Below are 27,481 nucleotides of genomic sequence, written 5' to 3'. Positions count from 1 at the left end.
ATATTCCATTGTGTGTGTGTGTGTGTGTGTGTGTGTGTGTGTGTGTGTGTGTATCTCACATCTTCTTTATCCATTCATCTCTTGATGGGCACTTGGGTTGTTTTCATATCTTGGCTATTGTAAATAATACTGCTGTGAACACTGGGGTGCATGTATCTTTTTGAATTAGTATTTCCATTTTCTTCAGAAATATACTCAGGGGTGGAATTGCTGGATCATATGATAGTTCTATTTTTAGTTGTTTGAGGAAACTTCATACTGTGTTCCACAGTTGCTACACCAATTTATATTCCCACCAAAAATGTACAAGGGTTCCCTTTTCTTCACATCCTTGCTGACATTTGTTATTTGTGGTCATTTTGACAGGTGTGAGGTGATATCTCATTGTGGTTTTGATTTGCATTTCACTGATGACTAGTGATATTGAGCATATTTTCATGTGCCTGTTGGCCGTTTGTATGTCTCCTTTGGAAAAATGTCTATTCAGGTCTTCTGCCCAGTTTTAAATTAGGTGTTTTTTTGTGTGGTTTTTTTTTTTTTTGATATTGAGTTGTATGAGCTGTTTATATATTTTGAATATCAACCCCTTATTGGCCATATCATTTACAAATATTTTCACCCATTCAGTAGGTTGTCTTTTTGTTTTGTCAATGGTTTCCTTGGCTGTAGAAAAGCTTTTAAGTTTAATTAGGTCCCATTTGTTTATTTTTGCTTTTGTTTCCTTTCCTTTAGGAGACAGATCCAAAAAATATTGTTATGATTTATGTCAAAGAGTGTTCTGCCTATGTTCTTTTCTAGGATTTTTATGGTTTCAGGTCTTACATTTAGGTCTGTAATCCATTTTGAGTTAATTTTGTTTATGGCATGAGGAAATGTTCTAATCTCATTCTCTTACATGTTACTGTCCAGTTTTCCCAGCACTGCTTATTGAAGAGACTGTCTTTTCTCCATAGTATATGCTTGCCTCCGTTGTTGTGATTAATTGATCATATCCATGTGGGTTTATTTCTGGGCTCTCTATTCTGTTCCATTGATCTATGTGTCTGCTTTTGTGCCAGTATCATGCTGTTTTGATGACTGTAGCTTTGTAGTATAGTCTGAAGTTAGGGAGCATGATACCTCCAGCTTTTTTCTTTTTTTCTCAAGACTTCATTGGCAATTTGGGTCTATATTCGTTCCACATACATTTTAGGATTATTTGTTCTAGTTCTGTGAAAAATGTTATGGGTATATTGATAGAGATTACATTATATCTGTAGATTCCTTTTGGTAGAGTGGATATTTTAACAATATTAATTCATCCAATCCAAGAACATGGGATATCTTTCTATTTCTTTCTATCATATTCAATTTTCTTCATCAGTGTTTTATAGTTTTGGGAGTATAGGTCTTTCACCTTCTTGGTTAAGTTTATTCCTGGGTATTTTATTCTTATTGATGCAATTTTAAATGGTATTTTTTTTTTTTTTGCTTTATTCTTCTGATAGTTCATTATTAGTGTACAGAAATGTAAGAGGTTTCTGTATATTGACTTTGTATGCTGCAGCTTTACTTAATTCATCTATAGTTCTAATAGTTTTTTGGTGGAGGCTTTGGGGTTTCTATGTATAGTATCATGTCCTCTGCAAAGAGCGAAGGTTTTGGTTTTGATGTCATATTTTACATCTTCATGTCTATCCCTTAACTATATATTATAGTTATAGTTGCTTTTTACAATGTGTCGTCTTTTAATCTTCATACAAGCTTAAGTGGTTGATCTGCAGCCTTTACAATATATTTGCCTTTACTAGAGAGATTTTTCCTTTCCTATAGATTCTTATTTCTTATTGTAACCTTTTCCTTTCCACTCAGAGAAGAACCTTTAACGTTTCTTTTAGGGTAGGTTTAGCATTGTTTTTTTGTTTTTTGCTTATCTGAGAAGTTCTTTATTTCTCCTTCACTTCTAAATGATAATCTTACTGGGTAAAGTATCCTAGGTTGCTGGTTTTTCCCATTCAGCACTTTAAATACATCATGCTACTCCCTTCTGGCCTGATAGCCTTATGACGGTTTGTTTTCCTCTTGTTGCCTTTAGAACTCTCTCTTTATCTTTATCTTTTGCCATTTTGAATTATGATATGTCTTGGTGTGGTTCTGTTTGGATTCATCCTGTTTGGGACCCTTTGTTCTTCCTGTACCTGGATATATGTTTCCTTCTTCAGGTTTGGGAATTTTTCAGCTATAATTTCATCAAATACAATTTTTAACCCCTTCTCTCTCTCTTCTCCTTCTGTGGCCCGCTATAATGCAAATGTAGGTATGCTTGATGTTACCTAGAAATCTCTTAAACTGTTCTCATTTTTTAAAATTTGTTTTTCTTTTTGCTGTTCTTATTGGGTGATTTCTATTATTCTATTTCCAGATCATTTATGTGTTCTTCTGTATCGCTTAGTCTACTACTCATCCCTTCTAGTGTTTTTCATTATTTCATTTAATGTATTATTTAGTTCTGACTGGTTCCTTTTATATTTTTTTATTTCTTTGTTAAATTTTTTATGGTGTTCGTCTATTCCTCTCCCTAATTCAGATAGCATTATTATTACTACTGCCTTGAATTCTTTATCTGAAATTGTTTATTTCTGTTTTATTATTTATTTTTTCATGGTTTTTCTCTTGCTTTTTCAATTGAGACCAGTTCCTCTGTCTTTTCATTTTGCTTAACTTTCTCTGTCTCTATAAATTTAAGTAAAACAGTTACCTATTGCAGTCTTGAAAGGGTGTTCTTATGTGAGTGTCCTTAGGTTTCTATACAGTGTGTGTGTGCCCAGTGCCTTTGGGGAGAGGTGAATTTCACATGAACACAATTCATGCTTTTCCTGAGGGTGTGCTGACAGCCATCACATTGGTAGGAGGTGGGACTGGAGATGGAGGGGCTAGGGCCTGGGCCAAGTGTGAGGCGGGACTTCTCCTCTGCTTATTGGCCATCACAACCCTATCAGGGGTGGGGTTGGATCCCAAGTTGATGGAGCAGAATCCCTGAGGGTCAGGTCTGAGTTGCCTCTGTCCCCTTTAAGTGTGTGGTTTGTCCTCTCCCAGAACCAGCACGCTTGCACCAGAGGGGAGCAGTGCTGGAGCAAGAGGGGGCCCAAGTAGGCTCTTGGCTTGTGACCGGATAACAATAGACACTCCTACTGTGCTCAGATGCTGCCCAGGGTCTGAGTCACCTATGTGTCCTGCAGCCAAGCTCTCTCCCTGGTTGTGGAAGCCCTCACCCCAGTGTGGACTTGGGAGGTGAAGTAAGCAATGCTGGAGCATTTGCTCGGCTCACACAGGGATCTTGCTGAGGTGGTTGTGAAAAACTGGGCAGCCACTGGAACAGTCCTCATTCTGCCCTCTGTGCCCTGCCTTGGGAGCAAGCCAGCTCTCATGAGCTCCTCAGGAGTGGAGCCCAGCCTTCCCACAGCCCTCCTGTTAATCCCAGTGGCCCTCCAACCAGCAAAGGGGGCTCATCTTCTCTGTGTCAGATTCCAGGGCCGGGGCACTCAATATGTGACTAGAACCTCTCATTCCCTAGGGTGGATCTCTGCCTGTGTATTCTCCCTTTTCCTCTGAGTCCCGACTAGGGGCACAGGTCCCAACCTGATCACTTCTCTTTCCTTCCTACCTGATTCCACGTGGATCTTTCTTACATCTTTGGTTGTACAGGAGTCTTTCTGCCAGTCTACATTTAGTTTTCAGTGAGAATTTTTCCACATTTAGATGTATTTTCGATGTGTTCCTGGGGGAAGTTGAGTTCCATGTCCTCCTACTCCACCATCTTGATTGATCCCCCTAGTCAGTCTTTCTTAGTCTTTCAAGACACTGACATTTTTAAAGAGTGCTGGTCAGTGGAATATACCTCAATTTGAGTTTGTTTAATGTTTTTTTCATTATTACATCGAGGTTATGAATTTTTTTGTAAGAATAATGGAAATATTTTTTGCTTTCCTCAGTGCATCTATCAGGAAGTAATTATGTCAATATATTTTATTGCTGGCAATGTTAATTTTGATCACCTGATTAAGGTGATGTCTGCTACATTTCTCTACTGTAAAATCACTATTTTTTTCCTTTTTAATGAAAAAGTGTCTTGAATTTTGTACCTTCATACTTTTAGAATATGCTAATATCCTATATCTAATCATGCCTTCACCTATTTCTTTTAGCATCCATTGATGATTCTTTTTTATTTAACAATGATGATTTTTAAATTTTTTTTTTAAATTTAATTTTATTTATTTTTTATATAGCAGGTTCTTTTTAGTTATCTGTTTTATACGTATTAGTGTATATATGTCAATCCCAATCTCCCAATTCATCCCATTACCACCACCATCCCCCCCACTTCCCTGCTTGGTGTCCATACGTTTGTTCTCTACATCTGTGTCTCTATTTCTGCCTTGCAAACTGGTCCATCTGTACCATTTTTCTAGATTCCACATATATGCGTTAATATACGATATTTGTTTTTCTCTTTCTGACTTACTTCACTCTGTATGACAATCTCTACATCCATCCACGTCTCTACAAATGACCCAGTTTCATTCCTTTTTATGGCTGAGTAATATTCCATTGTATATATGTACCACATCTTCTTTGTGCATTCATCTGTCAGTGAGCATTTAGGTTGCTTCCATGACCTGGCTATTGCAAATAGTGCTGGAATGAACATTGGGGTGCATGTGCCTTTCTGAATTATGGTTTTCTCTGGGTATATGCCCAGTAGTGGGATTGCTGGGTCATATGGTAATTCTAATTTTAGTTTTTTAAGGAACCTCCATACTGTTCTCTAGAGTGGCTGTATCAATTTACATTCCCACCAACAGTACAAGAAGGTTCCCTTTTCTCCACACCCTCTCCAGCATTTGTTGTTTGTAGATTTTCTGACGATGTCCATTCTAACTGGTGTGAGGTGATACCTCATTGTAGTTTTGATTTGCATTTCTCTAATAATTAGTGAGGTTGAGCAGCTTTTCATGTGCCTCTAGGCCATCTGTATGTCTTCTTTGGAGAGATGTCTGTTTAGGTCTTCTGCCCACTTTTTGATTGGGTTGTTTGTTTTTTTAATATTGAGCTGCATGAACTGTTTATATATTTTAGAGATTAATCCTTTGTTAGTTGCTTCATTTGCAAATATTTTCTCCCATTCTGAGGGTTGTCTTTTCGTCTTGTTTATGTTTTCCTTTGCTGTGCAAAAGCTTTAAGTTTCCTCCTCTGGCTTTAAGTTTCCTCCTCTGACAAAGTTTGCCACCTATGATAAAGTTTGCCTCCTTTTTCATAGATTAGTTGACCATAGGTGTGTGGGTTTATCTCTGGGTTTTCTGTCCTGTTCCATTGGTCTATATTTCTGTTTTTGTGCCAGTACCATATTGCTTTGATTACTGTAGCTTTGTAGTATAGTCTGAAGTCAGGGAGTCTGATTCCTCCAGCTCTGTTTTTTTCCCTCAAGATTGCTTTGGCCATTTGGAGTCTTTTGTGTCTCCATACAAATTTTAAGATTTTTTTGTTCTAATTCTGTAAAAAATGCCATTAGTAATTTGATAGGGATTGCATTAAATCTGTAGATTACTGTGGGTAGTATAGTCATTTTCACAATATTGATTCTTCCAACCCAAGAGCATGGTATATCTCTCCATCTGTTTGGGTCATCTTTGATTTTTTTCATCAGTGTCTTATAGTTTTCTGAATACAGGTCTTTTACCTCCTTAGATATGTTTATTCCTAGGTATTTTATTCTTTCTGTTGCAATGGTGAAAGGGATTGTTTCCTTAATTTCTCTTTCTGATCTTTTGTTGTTAGCATATAGGAATGCAAGAGATTTCTGTGCATTAATTTTGTAACCTGCAACTTTACCAAATTCACTGGTTAGCTCTAGTAGCTTTCTGGTGGCATCTTTAGTATAGTATCATGTCATCCACAAACAATGACAGTTTTACTTCTTTTCCAATTTGTATTCCTTTTATTTCTTTTTCTTCTCTGATTGCCATGGCTAGGACTTCCAAAACTATGTTGAATAATAGTGGTGAGAGTGGACATCCTTGTCTTGTTCCTGGCATTAGAGGAAATGCTTTCAGTTTTTCACCATTGAGAATGATGTTTGCTGTGGGTTTGTCATATATGGCCTTTATTATGTCGAAGTAGGTTCCCTCTATGCCCACTTTCTGGAGAGTTTTTATCATAAATGGGTGTTGAATTTTGTCAAAAGCTTTTTCTGCATCTATTGAGATGATCATATGGTTTTTCTTCTTCAATTCGTTAATATGGTGTATCATATTGATTGATTTGCGTATATTGAAGAATCCTTGCATCCCTGGGATAAATCCCAATTGATCATGGTGTATGATCCTTTTAATGTGTTGTTGGATTCTGTTTGCTAATATTTTGTTGAGGATTTTTGCATCTATATTCATCAGTGATATTGGTCTGTAATTTTCTTTTTTTGTAGTATCTGTGTCTGGTTTTGGTATCAGGGTGATGGTAGCTTTGTAGGATGAGTTTGGGAGTGTTCCTTCCTCTGCAATTTTTTGGAAGAGTTTGAGAAGGATGGGCGTTAAATCTTCTCTAAATATTTGATAGAATTCACCTGTGAAGCCATCTGTCCTGGACTTTTGTTTTTTGGAAGATTTTTAATCATAGTTTCAATTTCACTACTTGTGATTGGTGTGTTCATATTTTCTATTTCTTCCTGGTTCAGTCTTGGAAGGTTATATCTTTCTAAGAATTTGTCCATTTCTTCCAGGTTGTCCATTTTATTGGCATAGAGTTGCTTGTAGTAGTTTCTTATGATGCTTTGTATTTCTGCAATGTCTGTTGTAACTTCTTTTTCATTTCTAATTTTATTGATTTGAGTCCTCTCCCTCTTTTTCCTGATGAGTCTGGCTAATGGTTTATCAATTTTGTTTATCTTCTCAAAGAACCAGCTTTTAGTTTTCTTGATCTTAGCTATTGCTATTTCATTTATTTCTGATCTGATCTTTATGATTTCTTTCCTTCTACTAACTTTGGGTTTTCTTTGTTCTTCTTTCTCTAGTTCCTTTAGGTGTGAGGTTAGACTGTTTATTTGAGATTTTTCTTGTTTCCTGTGGTAGGATTGTATTGAATAACCTTCCATCTTAGAACTGATTTTGCTGCATCCCATAGGTTTTGGATTGTCGTGTTTTCATTGTCATTTGTCTCTAGGTGTTTTTTGATTTCCTCTTTGATTTCTTCAGTGATCTCTTGGTTATTTAGTAACGTAGTGTTTAGCCTCCATGTGTTTGTGTTTTTTACGGGTTTTTTTCCCTGTAATTGATTTCTAATCTCATAGCGTTGTGATTGGAAAACGTGCTTGATATGATTTCAATTTTCTTAAATTTACTGAGGCTTGATTTGTGACCCAAGATGTGATCTATCCTAGGGAATGTTCCATTTGCACTTGAGAAGAAAGTGTAATCTGCTGTTTTCAGATGGAATGTCCTATAAATATCAATTAAGTCTATCTGGTCTATTTTGTCATTTAAAGCTTGTATTTCCTCATTAATTTTCTGTCTGGATGATCTGTCCATGGGTGTAAGTGAGGTGTTAAAGTCTCCCATTATTATTGTGTTACTGTCGATTTCCTCTTTTATAGCTGTTAGCATTTGCCTTATGTATTGAAGTGCTCCTATGTTGGGTGCATATATATTTATAATTGTTACATCTTCTTCTTGGATTGATCCCTTGATCATTATGTAGTGTCCTTCCTTGTCTCTTGTAGCATTCTTTATTTTAAAGTCTATTTTATCTGATATGAGTATTGCTACTCCAGCTTTCTTTTGATTTCCATTTACATGGAATATCTTTTCCATCTCCTCACTTTCAGTCTGTATGTGTCCCTAGGTCTGAAGTGGGTCTCTTGTAGACAGCATATATATGGGTCTGGTTTCTGTATCCATTCAGCAAGCCTGTGTCTTTTGGTTGGAACATTTAATCCATTCACATCTGAGGTAATTATCGATATGTATGTTCCTATGACCATTTTCTTAATTTTGAGGGGTTTGTTTTTGTAGGTCCTTTTCTTCTCTTGTGTTTCCCAGTTAGAGAAGTTCCTTTAACGTTTGTTGTAGAGCTGGTTTGGTGGTGCTGAATTCTCTTAGCTTTTGCTCGTCTGTGAAGCTTTTGATTTCTCCATCGAATCTGAATGAGATCCTTGCCAGGTAGAGTAATCTTGGTTGTAGGGTCTTCCATTCATCACTTTAAATATACTTTGCCACTCCCTTCTGGCTTGTAGAGTTTCTGCTGAGAAATCAGCTGTTAACCTGATGGGAGTTCCCTTGTATGTTATTTGTCATTTTTGCATTGTTGCTTTTAATAATTTTTCTTTGTCTTTAATTTTTATCAATTTGATTACTCGGCATGTTTCTCCTTGGGTTTATCTTGCCTGGGACTCTCTGCGCTTCCTGGACTTGGGTGGCTATTTCCTTCCCCATGTTAGGGAAGTTTTTGACTATAATTTCTTCAGATATTTTCTCGGGTCCTTTCTCTCTCTCTTCTCCTTCTGGGACCCCTATAGTGCCAATGCTGGTGCGTTTAATGTTGTCCCAGAGGTCTCTTAAGCTGTCTTCATTTCGTTTCTTTTTTCTTTATTCTTTTCTGCAGCAGTGAATTCCAACATTCTGTCTTCCAGTTCACTTACCTGTTCTTCTGCCTCAGTTATTCTGCTATTGATTCCTTCTAGTGTATTTTTCATTTCAGTTATTGTATTGTTCTTCTCTGTTTGTTTGTTCTTAATTCTTCTAGGTGTTTGTTCTTTAATTCTTCTAGGTCTTTGTTAAACATTTCTTGCATCTTCTCGATCTTTGCCTCCATTCTTTTTCCAAGGTCCTGGATCATTTTACAATCTTATTCTGAATTCTTTTTCTGGAGGGTTGCCTATCTCCACTTCATTCAGTTGTTTTTCTGGGGTTTTATCTTGTTCCTTCATCTGGTACATAGTCCTCTGCCTTTTCATTTTGTCTATCTTTCTGTGAATGTGGTTTTTGTTCCACAGGCTGCAGGATTGTAGTTCTTCTTGCTTCTGCTATCTGCCCTCTGGTGGATGAGGCTATCTAAGAGGCTTGTGCAAGCTTCCTGATTGGAGGGACTGGTGGTGGGTAGAGCTGGGTGTTGCTCTGGTGGGCAGAGTTCAGTAAAACTTTAATCTGCTTGTCTGCTGAAGGGTGGGGCTGGGTTTCCTCCCTGTTGGTTGTTTGGCCTGAGGTGACCCAGCACTGGAGCCTACCTGGCTCTTTGGTGGGGTTAATGGCAGACTCTGGGAGGGCTCATACCAAGAAGTACTTCCCAGAACTTCTGCTGCCAGTGTCCTTGTCCCTGCAGTGAGCCACGGCCACCCCCGTCTCTGCAGGAGACCCTCCAACACTAGCACATAGGTGTGGTTCAGTCTCCTATGGGGTCACTGCTCCTTCCCCTTCGGTCCTGATGCACACACTATTTTGTGTGTGCCCTCCAAGAGTGGAGTCTCTGTTTCCCCTAGTCCTGTCGAAGTCCTGCAATCAAATCCCGCTAGCCGTCAAATTCTTATACTCTAGGAATTCCTCCTCCCATTGCCGGACCCCCAGGTTGGGAAGCCTGACGTGGGGCTCAGAACCTTCACTCCAGTGGGTGGACTTCTGTGGTATAAGTGTTCTCCAGTTTGTGAGTCACCCACCCAGTGGTTATGGGATTTGATTTTATTGTAATTACACCCCCTCCTAGCATCTCATTGCGGCTTCTCCTTTGTCTTTGGATGTGGGGTATCTTTTCTGGTGAGTTCCAGTGTCTTCCTGTCGATGATTTTTCAGCAGTTAGTTGTGATTCCAGTGCTCTCGCAGAGGGAGTGAACACATGTCCTTCTTCTCTGCCATCTTGAACCAATCTCACCCATTGATTATTCTTGCCTGCAACAATTACCTTTTATTTGCTAAATGCTTATTTTTTTATTTCCATCATTCTCTCTACATTAGGGCTCTACAAAATGTCCCTTTCCCCCATTTACTTATTTTGTTCTTTTTTATTTATGTAAGAATGGGGTCTGGAATATTTATTTTATCCTATAAGTTGTGGTCTATTACTATCATTATTTTATTGTTCAAATTATAGAGATTTGGCCATTGTGAGCCTCTTTACGTTGGCTAATATGATCTTTTGACAAGACCTTATCAACTTTTGAGCATTTACTTAATTTCTAGCACCATAACATCTTCCAGATCATCATGTACGTTCCCTGTTCCAGTTCTAGAATCAGCCATTTTTCTGACTTCCTGGTTCCTTTTATTTATGAATAGAATTTAGAAATTAAGATCCAGGTTCTGTGTATTCACTGTTACTGGGGTATCGTTGCTTCTAGTCCCTCTTAACATTAAGAACTAGGAAATATATGTATGCATATGAACGCATGCATACCTACACATTTATATTTACTTTTGTATAAAGGCTGTGAGACCATACTGGTACCTTTGATTCCAGAAAAACACCATGAGTTTTATTTTATCTTTCTCTCTTTATTTATTTGTAATATCTCTAACAGTGAGAAACATGGCTTTTGTTTTCCTTAATATATTCACTTATTTTTCAATTATTGTATATACATAAAGTAGTTTTAGTAGTTTCATCTATACCTCTGTGGAAAACAAAGTATATTTGTGAACACTTTTCTTTCCCATCTCTAACCTTACATTATATAACCAAAATAGTGCAGGATTTCTGTTGCATAAGTAGTTATTTTCTTCCTCACACACTTCACTGCGATTATTTTATTTCTTTATAATATAGCTAGGTCTGTTTGTTACTGTTTTGATTCTACCTTGAATCACCTCCCCCCAGCCCATATACACATATCTCTGTTGATTGTAATTATTCATTTATTTGGGAGGTAGGCCAAACATTACAGTGGTTCTAAGAGTCCAAATTATACAAATGATAAGCTCAGGTAAGTACCACTTCCTTTTCATCCCTTCTACTCCTTTTTAATCCTTCTGTTCTTTCTACCTTATTTCTAACCACCCTTTACAGGCAGTTAATCTCACTAGTTTCTGGTTGAACTTTCCTGTATTTCTTTTTGCACAGATTAGCAAATATGTATATACTTTATTATCTCCTTTTCTTTCTTACTTGAAAGATAGCATACTGTAGATACTCTTTGCAATTTTCTCAGTGATTTATTATGAAATTAATGTCATATAATTTCATAGAAATCTTCCCCAGTTTTTCTTACAGTTGCATAAGACTCCATTCTGTGATGTGTCATGGTTCAACCAGTCTCCTATAGGATGTATGTGTTGATTTCAGTGTTTTGCAATTATGAGTAATGTTGCTATGAATAAGTTTGTGCATATATGTTTAAATTATAATTAAATTGATCTATAAGTTTCAAAGACAGGAAAAAGAACTTTTTTTAACCATCTGAGAGTAAGTTGCTGACATGATGCACCATTATTCTCTAAACATGTTATAAATATATTCAAGCTTCACCAAGTAGCCAAATTCATTCCTTTCGGAAAAAGTATACTGTTTAGAACCACGTATTGATTTTAGTCTTCTTCAGTGTGGGCTTGTTCTTCAACCTTTCCTTGACTTTCATGACTTTGATTCTTTTGAAGATTACAAGTCAATTATTTTGTAGAATGCCTCTGAAGTTGAGTTTGTTTGATATTAACTCATGAGTAGATTCAGACCATGTATCTTTGGCAGAAATATCAAAGAAGGGATGTTACATTCTTCTTTTGTATCTTATCAGGTGCCATATGATTAAAATGATTTCTTATGATATTGTTTTGATCACTTGATAGAAGTTTACCTTCCAATTTTCTTCTTACTTTACATGTATTACCTGTGTAACCTTGGCTAACAAGTCAAATCAAGATAACAGTTTAAGATTTCCACTGCAAGGTTTAGGAAAGCTCTGTTTAATAGGGGAGTTTTATATTGAGTTCTAAACAAAGATACCATTTTTTAAACTTTTTACTCTGGAAAAAATTAGATTGACAATAGAGATACTATATTTTTCATTTCAGTATTTTGTCTCTACATTAATGAAGGACATTTTTCTGTAGCTTTCTTTTCTTGTAATTCCTTTGTTTCGTTTTCATAGTAGGATAATCCTGGCCTCATAAAATGAGCTGGGTAGTATTTTTTCTGCTTTTATATTGTGGAAGAAGCTGTATAGAATGGGCATTTTTTTCCTTCCTTAAATGTTTGGTAGAATTTACCAGTGGAACTCTCTGCACCTACCTCTGTGAATGTTCCTCCTGCTCTAGAAAAGAAAATACATTCTACTGTTTCTGAGTGCTACTATTTTTGATTTAGTTTTTTGCAGTGCACCACATTCTTCCCATTCCTCTAGAGATACTTTCTGCTAGAGTAGTGTGTGGCTAATCAGAGGAATATCTGTATGATTCTGAGTTTTAGGTCTTCCATTTGGGCTGTACCTCAGAGAGTGTCTCTTTGGAAACTCTGTTCCTCTTCTGCCCTTCTCTAGCAGTATTCTTCTTTTACTTGTTATTCCAAGTTTCTTATCTTAGTGGTGGTGAAGTGGGGTCTCTGTTACTCTAATTAAAGCTCAGTCTTAGGTATATACCATGTCCCTGGACCTCATCATGGTGGCCTTCTCTGTTCTCTGTCCCTCCCCTGGCTGCAGCTGTGGGCTCAGCACATAACTATTCTTCTCTCAAGACTAGGATTTTTCTGACACTGTTCCTTGTTTACATATACAATGTATGTTCACCTGTGCCCTAGGGCCAGCACTGTTGCTCTTCCGCCTCAGATAATGTCTCTGTTCCATGGTGGAAATAAAGGGGAAGGATACAGCAGAGGTTCTTGTCCTTCTTGCATGGCTTCTGTTCCTCTCATTCAGATCTGAACCATGATAGACCCTTCTGATCTTTTATATGAACACCCAGGGTGTTCACAGGGGTCCATGGAGAACAAACCTGAAAGATACTGTGGACTTACCTAGTTTCTGTGACCTCCCCAGACGTTTCCTCTGTCCTACCACTCCCACTTGGCCTTCACCAATTTGTCGGCTATTCTAGCTGAACTTTTTGTTGACATCTGGTTCTATCTATCCCAGGTGAGTACATGTTCATGTATTCTCTCTCTCTCTTCAGTCACCATCTCTACTTAGATTCTGAACCAGTTCCCTGCAACCTCCATTCTCTGATGGGTTTGAAAAATATGTGAATTTGAAGTTAGTTTGGCTCTTTTTCATTATTAAGGTGAGAATGCTGCTTTTTTCCTAGATCTTTATATCCTGGAGCTGAAGTTTTATGCAATTCACTGACCCTATATTTTTATAAAGATTAATTATTACCTGTTTATTTCTTTATTCACCCATTTGTTTATTCAAACACTTACTAAGTAGTTACCATTTGGATTCTGAGGACATAAAGATAAATAGAATAACATTCTTATACTCATGATCCTTACTATCTAGTGGGGGAAAAAAAAAACCCAATCAGACAAAAGAGCAAGCAGTTATCCCTAGAATGAAATCTGAGGGACATGTGTTCCAGGGACCAAGGGAACAGAGACCAATAATGTTTGACTTCTATTTTTAAGAATGTGTGAGAATATGCCAGGTAGGCAAAAGTTGGGGAAGTGCATTACAATCAAAGGGAACAGAATATGCAAAATACAAAGCATGAAACCAGCATGAACTTTTGGAACTTTAAACGGAATAGCGTTTCCTTTCTTTTTTTACATATTAAGAATTGTGTCTTTATTTACACTAGTATATTTTATCATACCATAAGTTTCTCAGAATAAAAATGAAAAGTTAACCAAAGTTATAGAGCTAGCATTAAACCTGTTAGGCATAAACACACAATTTATACAGACTTTTCTCCCTCCACATTATCTTAGGATTAGATTGTCTGTATCTATTTAAAAAGCTTGTGGGGTTTTGATAGCAATTGCATTAAACCTGTAAAACCAATTTGGGAAGACTTGACATCTTTACCATGTTAAATCTTCCAGTCCATGAACATAGCATGTCTCTACATTTATCTATGTCTTCTTTGATTTCTTTCCTGAGCATTTAATAATTTTCACTATAGAGATCCTGCACAAGTTTAATAGACAAGTACTTTCTTGGGAAGAATTGTATATGATGTTATGTGCTTTTGTTTTTGTTTTTTTACCTTTTGACCTCCTTCACCCATTGCCCCCCACTACCCAGGGATAGTGCATGTACATTTCTATAGAGTATAGCTTTGGTTGAAGCAAATTAAATACTGCTGTAACATATCAAACTCTCAAAAACTTTATCCCATCCCCTCCTTTTCCCTTGCACCACTCTCAAAATTCTAGAACTCTCACCATTATTCCATTTAGTCTCTATCCAATTGACTCTTTATTTAGGTGCATAAAAACAACATAGGTTTTCTCATTCTCTGCCATTAACGAGCTGTGCAACTTTGTCTATATTTCTTGTGCCCTGGTGTCCTCATCTGTCAGTTGAGGTAATGTTCCTCTCCCTGGCTCCATCACAGGGATGGAGTGGTGATATTGTGAGAGAAAAGACAAGAACATGCTACAAAAAAACAAAAAAGCACACAAAATACAACATGAATAGATTTCATTCCTGCCAAGAAGTATTTTCTGAATTCCTAGATTGGCTAAATTGTCCCTTCTCTCTGCTCTCACAATACCCTTACTTACATCTGTTTTATCACTTAGAACATTTTACTGAAATTATCTGTTTATGTGCATATTTCCACTAGTAGACAAGGGACTCCTTAAATCCAAGAGGCATGGAGTATTTCCCTTCAGAGCTCCTGCCTTTAGGTTCACAGTAGTTTCTGTTTCACTGCACTTACGTTCATCAATAGAAGAGCTGTGTCTTTCAAGAAGCAGGCTCAGTTTCTTGGGGCCTCCTCTTGGCCTGGACATCCTTCAGTTATATACGAGGAGACCTTGTCAGGCTCCCTGGTCAGGATCCATGATGCTGCCTGTTTCCATGAAGACATCCACCATAAAAACTGCTTAGGTAGGGAAGCCCCTACCTCCCCTCCCAAATGACCCTAACATTTCTGAAACTCCTTAATACCAGAGCTTCATCTCATGAAAAGAAATTGGATGAAATTCAAATAGAACCATAAAACGTCAGGGTTTTAAGGGCCTTTAGAGACTGTGAATAAATTGTGTTCTGAAAGCAGTTGTTTCCAGTAGGAAGAGGAAGGCTGTGAGAGAAGTAGAAATGATACTTTGAGGAGGGCCGGGTATGAAAAGGGAGGATAGTCTCTTCGTCTTTTAGGTGTCTGTTTGTTTGTTTTTTTCCATTTTGCCTAAAGCCAACCTTTAGCCCTTCTGTCCTCTGAGCTTAAGAATATCCTATCTATCCCAAGGCATGGTATATCTGGGCCCTTCTGGGATAACTAGAGGTCAGTAAGTGGGCACTTCCTCAAAAGATGACCCCTAGGATTCATATGCATGTGCATAAAAATTGAGTCCTTGTTTGGATGCTAATAACCTGGTTTGACTTATATCAGGTCAAGGATATAACTGTGTTTTGTAAACCTTGAAGGGCCTTTTCAGTGTGAGAGAAGATTAGTAAAGATGGCTGTGGAAGAGCAGGTGGGTCTCTCTCTGTCTTCCAAGGGTCACTTTGTAAGGTACTGGTGCGTCAGGACATAGTTGGCTGGGATTCTTGAGACACAAATCTGGGGAGTCCAGTCTTGGGCCTGGGTAAACCTTTCATGCTTCAGAATTCAATGCCTAGCTCCAGCAAGGCCATGGTAGGCCTCCCCCGACTCCCACAACCAGTGACACAGGAAACGGGGCAGGCCCCAGGGGTCACGGCAGAATACTGCAAGGCCCCCACGTGCTTGGCAGGGTGCCCAGCATGCATTTCTTTTAACCGGAGAGAGAAGACAGATCTTTGCGGGAACCAGACTCAGAAACTCAGGAACATACTGGAACTGAGCCAAATGTTGAATCCTGAAAGAAAAAGAGAAACTCCAGGCATTGGACCGATGTCCCTGGTTGGAACAATTGAGTTACGTATATACATGCATGTCTATATATACTCACATGTGTTTATGTATATGTGCATGTATTTATTTCGTATTTCATAATTTGTAATGTTCAGACATATAACAGTTACACTCCAGGAGGTGGATTTAAACAAGGTCTTCGGGAATCTGAAGATTTTGCCCAATGAGCTTTAAACTCTGTCCTTGGAAATCTAAACCGGAAGAGACCTTGGCCCTTCCACTCCTGTTTTATAGAAGGAAAATAAGGCCTGGAGAAGTGATGTGACTTGCTCAGCATCACATATAAAGAACTATTGGGAGTTTTTTTCCCTAAATTCAAGGCAGAAAAAGCCTGACCTCCCCCTTTCATTTCAGTGTGTGGGCCCCTCTGGATCACATGATTGAGTGCCCTGGTAAGCCTAGCTATGTACTGTGTGTAAGGGCTTTCTCAAAAGTTGTCTCTATTTAAGCCTTACCTTCACTTTTGTGGGGAGATAACTGTTACTTTCTGCATATTTCACAAGAGGAGCTGGGGTCTGGAGAGGTTAAGTGACTTGTCCAAGGTCATGGCTCTAAGTGCCTCAAACCGAAGACCATCTGCCTCTCAGTCCACTACAGCTTCTGAAGGGGAAAGGAAAGCAATAAAGAGGTTAGGAAGCCGTGAGTGCTCTTGTCAAGGATTCTTGCCCGGCTCTCACCACAGCCCCCTGTGATGCAGCCACACGGGACTAGGCAGCATTGTGCAGACATCACCTGTACCCTCTGTGCTGTGTCCTTACAGTTCTCTCCTCATGGAATCTTTCCCCCCACCCACCTGTTCCAGCTGGCAGGCTCCTGACTTTCTACTTTCCTTGCCAGGTTCCTTGTCTTAGTCGGTTCAGGCTGCTGTTCTGGAGGCTGGAAATCCAAGATCAGGTCACCAGCCTGGTCAGGTTGTAGTGAAGGCCCTCTTCTGGGTTGCAGATGGCCAGTTTCTCACTGTGTCCTCATGTGGTGAAAGGAGTGAGGGATCTCTCTGGAGCCTTTATTGTAAGATTACCAATCCCATTCAAGAGAGCTCTGCCTCCATAACCTAATCACCTTCCAAAGACCCCCATATCCTAATACTATCACCTTAGAGGGGAGGATTTCAACATGTGAACTTTGCGGGGGACATAAACATTCAGACCATAGCAACCTTATTTCTTGGAAGAGCAATTGCTTCTGTCTTTTGGTTATTCTAGGGGCTTGTTTGTACCTCTGTTCAGCAGATATGAACCAGGCTGTGCTCGGATCACATTCCTCTGGACTAAGGCAGGAAGAGTGTACAAGTCTTCACGGATGCTCTGCAGAAGGCCTGGCACGTCACAGGTGTTCAAAGTACACTTGCTGAGCAAATATAATGTGACTATTAGCCCAGGAATACTAACTAGTTCATTGGAGTCTGTGAGACACTGCTGCATAGTACCTTTACAGAGTGAATGTTGCCAGAATGTGCCATCATCCAAGGCCTTGATTCATGTCCTCTTTCTTACTGCATTGTCCCCAGCAGGTTACATCTGTCACTCTGGAACACTGCCCTCCGGGTCCTCAGTCACTCTGCTCCTCTACTGACTCTGCTGGCTGGGACTATCAGAGGGGAAAAATATTTTGATAGAAAATGTGTCAAATGGATGGAATAGAAAAATGTTTCAACAAGGAGAAATCAAGACAGATAGGATAACTGGTGTCTTGAGAGCTCATATAAAGGTCCCTTCACAGCTAAAACCCTGAGAATAAACCTCATGTGTGTGGCAAAGGGTCTGGATGGAGGGAAAACCACGGTGTGGGGCTGTTTTTGTTGGTTTTTGTGGCCGTGTTCACACGTAAGGCTATAAATCTGACAACGTGCAGCACTCTGGAGTGAGAGTGAAAGCTGAGGGCAGGAGGTGGAGAGATCTTTCTTCCAGCTCCACTTAACTGCCCTTTGATCTGGGAGTGGAGATTCGGCTTTCAGGGAGGGAGTGTGCAGGTGGCAAGATGTAAACAAAACAACATCCTGGAGCCTTTGTCAGGCCTTCTGAAAACAAAGTGGAAACATGGTTGGCTCCTGAGCTGACCAGACCTTAAAGAATGAGTCTGACACATAACTGAGTGGTTCACACCCTCACCCATTCACGGGGGTCCATGGCAGCCGACAGTGAGCCCTCTGCAAGCAGACTCGGGGTGATCACCAGGCCCAGTGGACTTCTGAAGGCTTCCGCTGGATTTCCCTTGAACAATCCTGTGGGAGAATCACAATTATTCTCACACACAAGACTTTGGTAACTAAAGAGAAAATGTGCATTTCTCCTGGCTTTACCACTGTGCATTTCCTGTATATTCACACGCTTTGGAGTGAGTTCCACGGGACGGCTGTAGGTGGGGGATTAAGAAAGAAAAAGTGGTTGACTTGGGATCTCTTTCAGAAGGAAACGAGAGCACAGGGCAGGAAGTGGGTTCGGACACTTTCACAGTCTCTCTCCATTCTATCACCACTGAGGGACTGAGGCTGGTACTGTTTATTGAGAACCTGTCCTGCCTGGGCTGTGAGCCTAAGTGTTTTCCTGGAGCCTCTACCTGGGGCTCCCAGGGCCTGGCAGCCGCTGAAAGGGGCAGCTCTGTGCGGAGAACAGGCAGCCTTGTTAGACATTGGTTCTGATGGGGCCAAGTGGTCAGAGGGGGGAGCCGGGGCTCATTCACTTGGGGACCAGAAGCGGTTCACTTACTTGGGTACCCACTCTGCTCCTCTCTCCTGGCCTCACCCCGTGTTCTCTCATGAATTCCTCTGGAGCAAGAAATGGCATTTGTGTATTTTGAAAAGTCAAAGGCCGGTGTTAAATGTTCCTACCTCTGAGAGAAAGCACATTGCCTTCCCCATTGTCATGCAGGGGAAGAAAGCCCAGCTCCGCTGTGTGCTCCTGACTCCAGCCAGGCCGCTTGGGTGCCAGGTTCTGGTCTACGCGAAACCCCTGTGAAGGAACAGCGGGGCTTCAGCTGCAGTTAATTTTCATTTGCTGTTTGTATATAAATGCTTTTAGTACTTAAACTAAATTCAGATCAATTAAACTAATGTTGTTTGACATAATATTCCTTGTTCCAAAATCAATATCCCTTCATTTGACAGACTTATTCTTGAATGCAGGATGTTTATTGTTCTTAAAGCTTACCTATAGACCTGGTTTTTGTCTTTAATGATATAAAACAGTTCTTCCTCGCATACTGTACGCCAGCGTGTAATGGGGTTCAAATTTCGCTGGTGAATATCTTTAATTGTACCATCATGCCTTTTAATCTAGCAGCACAGGACCACTTTCATTTGTCTCCTTAGTTTTAAAGACATTCCTTTAAGGGTGTCCGTTTAGAAGGATTTGGGGTGAATGAAGGAGCCAGATCAGGATTTCAGGGCCAGTGCTCCCTGCTTTCCCAAGAGCTGGGCCAGCTGTGGAGAAGGCCCCGGCCGCCCAGACTCTCCAGGCTGGCTGTTTGACTGTGGCCACTTTACCCTCCACCAGCAGCCCAGCGCCCCTTCTGCGCCCACCCCGTCATCATAAAGTAACATGCAGCTACTAAAACGCACCACATTTTCTCATGTGGACTTTTCCCGCATGCCCTCCAGCTCGTCTTCACTCTGCCTTTGGCTCTTATAAATCTTGTTCTGTTTTCCCTGGCCTTTATCCAGAGACAGGCCTCACTCGGCTCTGGGGAGAGTAGGCTGGGGGTCATTTATCACTTGAACAGTGGGAATGGGGGACTGAACAGTAGTTTTTTTGCCATCACCATGGCAAAGGTCTGTGCGCCCTCACCTAATTGGAAGAATCTGGCCCGTGTTCCTCTAATTGCTCCACCTGGATAACTTTGCCCAGGTCAGACTTGCCCACTTCAAGATGAAGAAAAGAATTGTCTGAGAAGAAGGACCCCTTGGTGATAAAACAGGAATGGTTTGCAATGTTTTTCTTTTTTTCCAGGCAAATATTTTCTTTAAATTAATAGTCATTGAAATGATGTAAGCTGGCATTTGTGAGAGCTTTAATCAGCCTCTGAAATGAAACCCGAGCTGGGCTTGCCGTCTCAGCCATCCTACTGGAAAGGCTCTGCAGCAAAATGTGCCCAGGCGCTAGGAAGGGAGCAGCTCTGCCCCAGTTCCAGCACACACACGCACATGTGCGCGCACGCGCGCACACACACACACACACACACACACGCTTACTTTTTCTATGTTATTTTCCAAAGGAGCATAGACTGAGATCATAGAGACTTGGTTGAAATCAGGAGTCCTTAACTTCAAATATTGCTGAGGTTGGGGGAAAGGGAAATTGGGGGAATAAATGGTTTGTGCTACCACATTTCATTTTCTGTGAATGATGGACAGAGCTTAAAGTTTGTTCTGGACAAAAAGTGTGACTTCATCCTTCTAGGGATCAGTTGCCCTCTCTATTCCGTTTTGTCTTGTTTCTCTATGCTCTCAAGTTTTCTCTTTCTCCTCTCTTCCTTCTCTTCTCACCTTGCCCCTCTCCTCTGCTTCTCCACAGTATCCCATCTGGAATCATATCCTGGATGGTCTAAACATGGTTATAGTAAATCTTCCAAACTTGTAAGTTGCATAAAACAGCGTTGGTTAATACAACTTGCAGGGAAAAGCTTTCCCACTGTCCCTCTCTTCAGTTAGCCATGTTTCTTCTCGTGGCACACCTTTGATCACTGCCTTGGCCACACCTGGCTGCATTTCATTTCCGTTCCTCCAGATTCCTGCTGCCTCTGGCTAATTGCTCTGTCCATTTGCTGAGTCCTGTTCTCATGAGGATCTAGCCAGGCCGGGAGAGGAGACAGTGCCCTGTTGCTCCTTGGAGAGAGTTTTCTAAAGGACCATCAGCCTCTTTCTCAGCGACATCCTCAGCAGAGGCCAGAGATAGAGGCCTGAGCAGAGTCAAGAAAGGTCACCAGGGCCCAGGGCTGTCGCGGTAAAGTCCTAGAAAATATCAGGAAGAGGAAAGTCTGTGCAGAGTTTTCTCTAGAGATGCCTCACCTCCACCACCCTTGGAGGGAGCACAGTGGCTGCACCCCTGGTATATCACAGAAGGTCGGTGATAACATCTACCTGATTCTCGGTAGATTCTCTGCACATAAGCAATTTTTCAGGTAGTATTTTTAAATGTTATTTCACTTCCACCATTTCTATGTGAGGTGGGAAGGGCTGGAATGATCATCCCTATTTCACAGATGAGGAAAATGAGGCCCAGAATAGGGACTTGGGCAAGGTCCCTTAGCTTAGTACGTGGGAGGAGTGGGGGTGCTGAGATTTGTATCTAGGCCAGTGCCTGCTCCACAGCTCACTGCACCGGGCTGTGCTGTACCTCTTCTCAAAGGAGCACCCCACTTCCTGGTCGCTGCCATCCTGTTTGCTTCTCTTGGCCTGAAATCATGAAATGGACTTATATCTCAGAAGGCTTAACCTTATCCAAAGCCAGACCTTCCCAGAGAACTGACCAGAGTGATCCACATGGCCATGCAAGGAGGAACATTGTTTTGATGGCCAGCTCCATCAGCTGTGCCAACGTGCAGCCTTCAGGTCCCCTGGTAGCAGATAGGGGCCTACCAGGTGGCCCTTGCTTCCTGATCAATGTAATACTTGATTTATTTCTGGTTTTAAAATTAAGCAGGTCTCCATGGCCCCTCAAAACCCCTGGTTTAACATGTGTCCAGTGGAGATAAAATGAAACGAGATGGCCCATACAAGGTGGCCTAGTTCAGTGCAGGACACACGGGAGACTCTTGGTAAATGAAAGATTGAGTCCTTTCTAGGAGGAGCTTTGAGTCTGATTCTAAAACACAAGGTGACAGACTAGAAAATTGAGGGTGGAGATGTCCAATTCTGGTTTAGATAATTTTAGAGAAGGGTCACTTTATTTGGCTATCTCTAAGAACTGGCTAGACAGTTTACAGACTCTCAGAAGGTCCAACATTTGAAAAAGGTAGAATTCTTAAAGGAATTCTTCTTGGGCATTTGGGCTACAAGTACACCAAGTGGACACTTGGTTTATCCAGTTTTTTCTCTCTTTGAGGAAAAATGATGTTCCAAAATGGTATAGAGGATCTACAGGAAATCATAATGAAATTAAAATATGGAGCATATCTAAGACAGCCTTTTAAATATTTAAAGGCCAGAGGTGGTAAAAGTAATGTTTTCAAAATTAATTTGACTATAACTTACAAAACAATTTTTAATCTATTATCTTATTTCATTCTTACCACAGACCCCTGATATCACCTTAATGTCAGTCCCACTTTGTGGATGTAAAAACCTGAGACTGAAGAAAATGAAGTGTCTTCTTCAAGGCAGATTGTAACTGAGAGGTTGTAACTCAGCTGTGTGGGATCCCCTTCTGTTTCTCTCACATAAACACATGCTGAACACACAGACCCGATAAAGGTGTCAGACATGATGATAACCCTTATAAGCCAACATCAAGCCCCCAAGGATTTTCAATGAGATTGATATTAAGATTGCTTAATTATGAGGTTAATGAAAATATAATCCCAGGACTAGGCTTTGGTCACACACGCTATAATTGAGCATCTACCGTCAATTCATGTAGGTCTTAGCATATAGAGGCTTCTAAGCAAATGTAGAATTAACTTTAATAAGAAGGAAGATCTTAGTAAAGGAACCAGAAGTGGTAGGTGCGGGGTAGGGGGTAGGAGGAAGTAGGCAACGAAACAGAGAATAAAATAAATATGGAGAAAGAGTGAAAATGGAATGCTCTCTTAGCAATTTCCCTGAAGGGCTTGGTGTCCTCCCTGGTAGCCCAGGATTGAAAAATTCAAGGCCAAGTGGGCCTTTCTTTTGCATTCATGGATCATCCTCTATCCCACTCAACCTTTGCCTTTCAATAGCTTCTCAAAGCATACTTTGCCTGTAGCACTGTTCTCATTTAATTATACATTAAAAAAAAAAAAAAAACCCAAAGCATTATTAAGAGAAATGCATGCCATATGTTTCTGATTCATTTAGACCTAAATACTCTGCCCGCTGTTAGCTAAGAGAAAGGCAATATTCAAGAACTCATCTTAGTAAGCAGTGTTAGCCAGGACCTTCGTAAGAAACAAGTTTTGATTTTGCTGGGAAAACTGGGAGTAAAAATCTTGAGCGGTTTGGGTAGGATTTGGAACTCAACCACTGAGAACTGCAAAGTGAGGAGTGCATGGTGAGAAGCATGCCTTCCTCAGTCTCGACTGAGGATCAATCTTTGTCAAGCTGGAGTTAGTTAGGTCTCCAGGGAGCAAGGGGAAGTAGTAATTTAGGAGAAAAAGAGCTGTTACCTAAGGGCTGCTGTTTACCTTACCGTAAATATGAGGGAATAGTTGTTAATAAAATAGTTTTATATTTTTCCTTTAAGAAAATAGTCATAATGTATGAAATATATCAGTATTCAGGCTTTAAAACAAAACAATAGACCTTGTGATTTAATTTTTTAAAAAAAGAAAGAAAAACCCCTATTTCCCCTTTCAGTGTTTGCAAGCTTATACCATCTAGCTATTAATTGGGTCTAATTTTTTTTTAAAGAGGAATATTTATCTTTACTGTGAACTTTTCCCCCCTTGGGCTCATTATGTTAAACGTTGCATTTAACCCACACTTTAGGGGGAAGAAAGTAATATTTCTGTTGGTTTAAACTGTCAGATTGACTCACATAATGGAAAATGGGCTAACTGGAAGTGGGAGAAAATATTTCACTAAAAGCAAACATGCCAGGGAAAGGGATAGCTCCACCTTATTCACAGCAGCAAAGTTGGGTTGCATTGGTGGCTCCTGTCCTGTCCCAGGGGAAGAGCCTGGGGAGGAGACACAAGGAAAAGAAGAGGTTGGCTTGCTGCAAGTTATTGCCAGGAAGCTGCCCTTTCTGTTTTCTAACCTAATACCAGTTCTTATCAGAGAAACTGGGGGCAAAATGACAAGGAACAGAGCAGTTGGTTCCACGCCCCAGCTTTCCTCTTGCTTCATTATGCTGCAAATCCACTGTTTTCTGTAACTTACTAAAAGTGTGCTGTGTTACTGTGTATTCTTTCTCCCGAGTGACCGTGCAAATCTAATTCTCCATGTGGAATAAGCCTTCATGCCTTTTTTTGGAAATGTTCGACTTTAAACCTTATCAGTACCTGGCATATGGTCAGAGCTCAGTAATAGCCACTGAATATTGTTGAAAGAATCTTTAGAGGGTGGAAAAAATGGTTAGAGGCAGGATCATGCGGTAGGTAGTAGTATTTATTTAAGAGTCAGACAGTTGGGTTCAAATCCTGATTTTGCCACTAAGAAATTAGGTTAGGCCCCAGCCCTTTTGTACGGTAGGCATAAGAATGACTACTTCAATTTTGTGTGTAAGAATTAATGACTTCCGTATATGTCATTCCAGGCACATGGCAGGATTCAATTGAGAGCTGCTGTTTGCTCTTTTAGGGTGTCGTGGAACACTGTACATAGCCCTGAGACTGCTTGGGTCAAAATCCTATTTAACTACTAACTTAGATAAGTCATTTAACTTTGCTAAACCTTAATTTCTTCATGGTAAAATAGAGCTATGGTACCCGCACAAACGGTTGTTGGAAAGATTAAGATTTTTTAAAGTGTATATGGTGATGAGTAAGGCCATCAACCTCAGCCTTGTTTCTGAAAATATTCTTCAAACATTCTTCATCTTGAAAGCATCTTCTTCAAGCAAGTCCAAAGGTTTTGCTATATGAGATGCCTTCAGTGACTGTATCTTCAGGGAAGACGAAGAGAAGATCAATATTTACTTGAATCAGTTACAATTTAAGGGAAAGGAAAACTCAATAACATGGGAGCAACATTCAACAGTGCCTCATATTGGCAAAGCAGACCTCAAACTACCTTGCTCCTCCAATGACCTTGGCTGAAAATGAGCATCTCTTTATTGCTGCAATTGTACAGTATGGTCAACCGCCAGAGTAATCGGCAACTGATTTTTCCTACACTATATATTTTTTTTCCTATACTATATCAATCTTTTAAAATTTGAGTATAAAATGTTGAAGATAAAGTTGCAATAATATTTATTTTGTGATAAAACTTCAGATTAATCCTTGTATCTCAAAAGAGCAGTCTGTGATAGTGATACTCAGTCTCTGCCTCGGCTTCCAGCCAAATATTGACTTTAATAATCAGCCATTCAGCACTCGGCCAAAATTTGTGCACCTTGATGAATGTGTAGTACCTAGCCAATTGCCTGAAAATAGCAAGCACTCCATGGATGAATATTTTCCTATTTTTGGTTATGAGGATGAAGGGAGGTTTCCCTGGCATCCAAACATCACAGCATACAGGACCACTGACGTATTGTGGTTCTTGAGCAAGTTTATTCCTCCTCTGTCATGATTTGCCCAAATGTAAGACAAGGGGAAGGTTTAGACTCCACAACCGCTAACTCTGAACTCTCTTCATTCTCACTGAGCACTCTCAGTGTTTTCTCCACTAATCACTGTGGATTCAGTACAGATCCAGGAAGCAGGCATCCCAGGTACCCTTCTGGACTACTAGCTCTTGATTATTCACCAAAACTCTAAGAGCTAGATTCTCAGCTGAGTAAAAAAGCTGAAGCCATTAGAGAGAGGAAAGATGAGCCCCTTCCTAATGTTGAAGCATTGGCATTGATATTTGTTTCCAAAGGCCAGCCCAAATCTAAGGTAATAGCATGTCAGCAAAATATAAATTTAAAATGAAGCTCATTTTGAAGAGAACCTAGATGGAAAAATATGTGAGGCAATGAGCAGTGCCAAGAAGTGGCCCAGATAATCAGTGCTGCATATATTTCTATTATCAAAGAAAAGGATAGAGAAGAATTAGCCATTTATTGATCTCTATGTTCCAAGGCATTACTAAGTATCTGACATGAATTTTCTATTGACTGCTCATCACAACGTTGTCAGATGTGTATTAAAATATGTCTTTTACTGATGAGAAAGCCAAGGTTCAGAGAGATTCAAATGCATGCTAAGGTCACATAGCAGCAGGGCTTGGTGGCTGAGCCCACCCACCCTGGAGTCGGACTCCCTGGATGTGTGTTCTGGATTCACCATTTATTCATCCTGTGTCTCAGGCAGCTTTCTCATCTGCAGAATGTAGAGGGTGATAGTGCGTATACCTGGGAGTTCAACTTAGTTTTACCTTGGGTTGATTTTGGAAAAATCCCTGTGCACAAGTTGGCTGGTAAACCAAAATATTCTGAATAGATGTATATTGGAGAGGTTGGTCTGGGACTCTTTTTTTTTTTTTTTACCAATTTTTTTAATAATTTTATTTATTGATTGATTGATTGCTATGTTGGGTCTTCGTTTCTGTGCGAGGGCTTTCTCCAGTTGCGGCGAGCGGGGGCCACTCTTCATCACAGTGCGCGGGCCTCTCTTGTTGCGGAGCACAGGCTCCAGACGCGCAGGCTCAGTAGTTGTGGCTCACGGGCCTAGTTGCTCCGCGGCATGTGGGATCTTCCCAGACCAGGGCTCGAACCCGTGTCTCCTGCATTGACAGGCAGATTCTCAACCACTGCACCACCAGGGAAACCCTGGTCTGGGAATCTTAACATCTCGTGATCTCAGGAGTGAAGACCACGGGTGATGGGACTTAGCCCCTTCCCACCCCAAGCTCATAAAAGCCTTTGATGTGGGGGTCTTGAGTCTGTGATGCAAAGTCTTAAAGAAATTCTGTGACAGCATCACTCCTAAGACCCATAAACTTTGCCTCGTATGTCTCCTAGTGATGGATGAAGGGAACCTTCCATGTTACAAGTTCAGCATTAGCAGTCTTTCCCTTACAGAGGACCCCGCTCTTGATGGTTCTCTGATTGCATCAGGAATTCAGGACACAGGTGGCATAGGGGGCAGTCCATTGGCTGCTTTCTCCCTCCGCGAAGAGCTCCTGCTGGCTGAACTAGAAGTAGGAGGGAAAAAAATGTGTGCAAACAGCAATCTGTCATGAGTCCGGAGAAGAAAGGGATCTGATTAGGAGAAACAAGTGGTGGCTTTTGTGTGTGCCTCCTACGTCAGCACTTCTTCCGAGTCGGGGAGAATTGCAGCCAGGGAAATGAATAATGTTGAATTTACTACAAGTTTACCTGAGATTAAGGGCGAGTTGGATACAGCCAGGTATCTTTTGGTCCAGTGTTGACTTAGTCTTGTTGTCACAAATCAGCTATTGATTTTTGGGGTCCCCATTAGTCTTAGGGAAGAGAGCTAATCCTTCTTTCATGTGTGTTTATATACCATATTTGGCCGGAGCTCGGGGTGCACTTTTCACCTTGATCTGCAAGTAGAAAGGTAAACACATGACCTCAGTACTAGAAGCCACCCTGGCTGGTCACTCTCCACTGTTTGTTTAATTTCACTCTGACTTCTGCCTGCCTCCCAATCCCAGGTATTCGGACATGTTACAAAAAGAAAGAGACCCTGACATCAAAGCACTGGTCATGATTTTACTAGGGGGCACCTCTGAA

The 27,481-nt window shown here is 40.5% G+C and overlaps 1 long non-coding RNA gene across 1 annotated transcript in view; it reads left to right on the top strand.

Moving 5' to 3' along the window:
- The window catches only part of LOC309611705, a 397,191-nt gene that overhangs the window by 183,341 nt on the left and 186,369 nt on the right, over nucleotides 1–27,481 (top strand). The gene's annotated exons all lie outside the window — the stretch shown is intronic.

Source organism: Balaenoptera borealis (assembly GCF_965194805.1).
Source record: "Balaenoptera borealis genome assembly, chromosome: 15".
Taxonomy (NCBI): Eukaryota; Metazoa; Chordata; class Mammalia; order Artiodactyla; family Balaenopteridae; genus Balaenoptera; species Balaenoptera borealis.
Note: the sequence above shows the minus strand (reverse complement) of the source record. Positions and strands in the feature narration are given on the sequence as shown.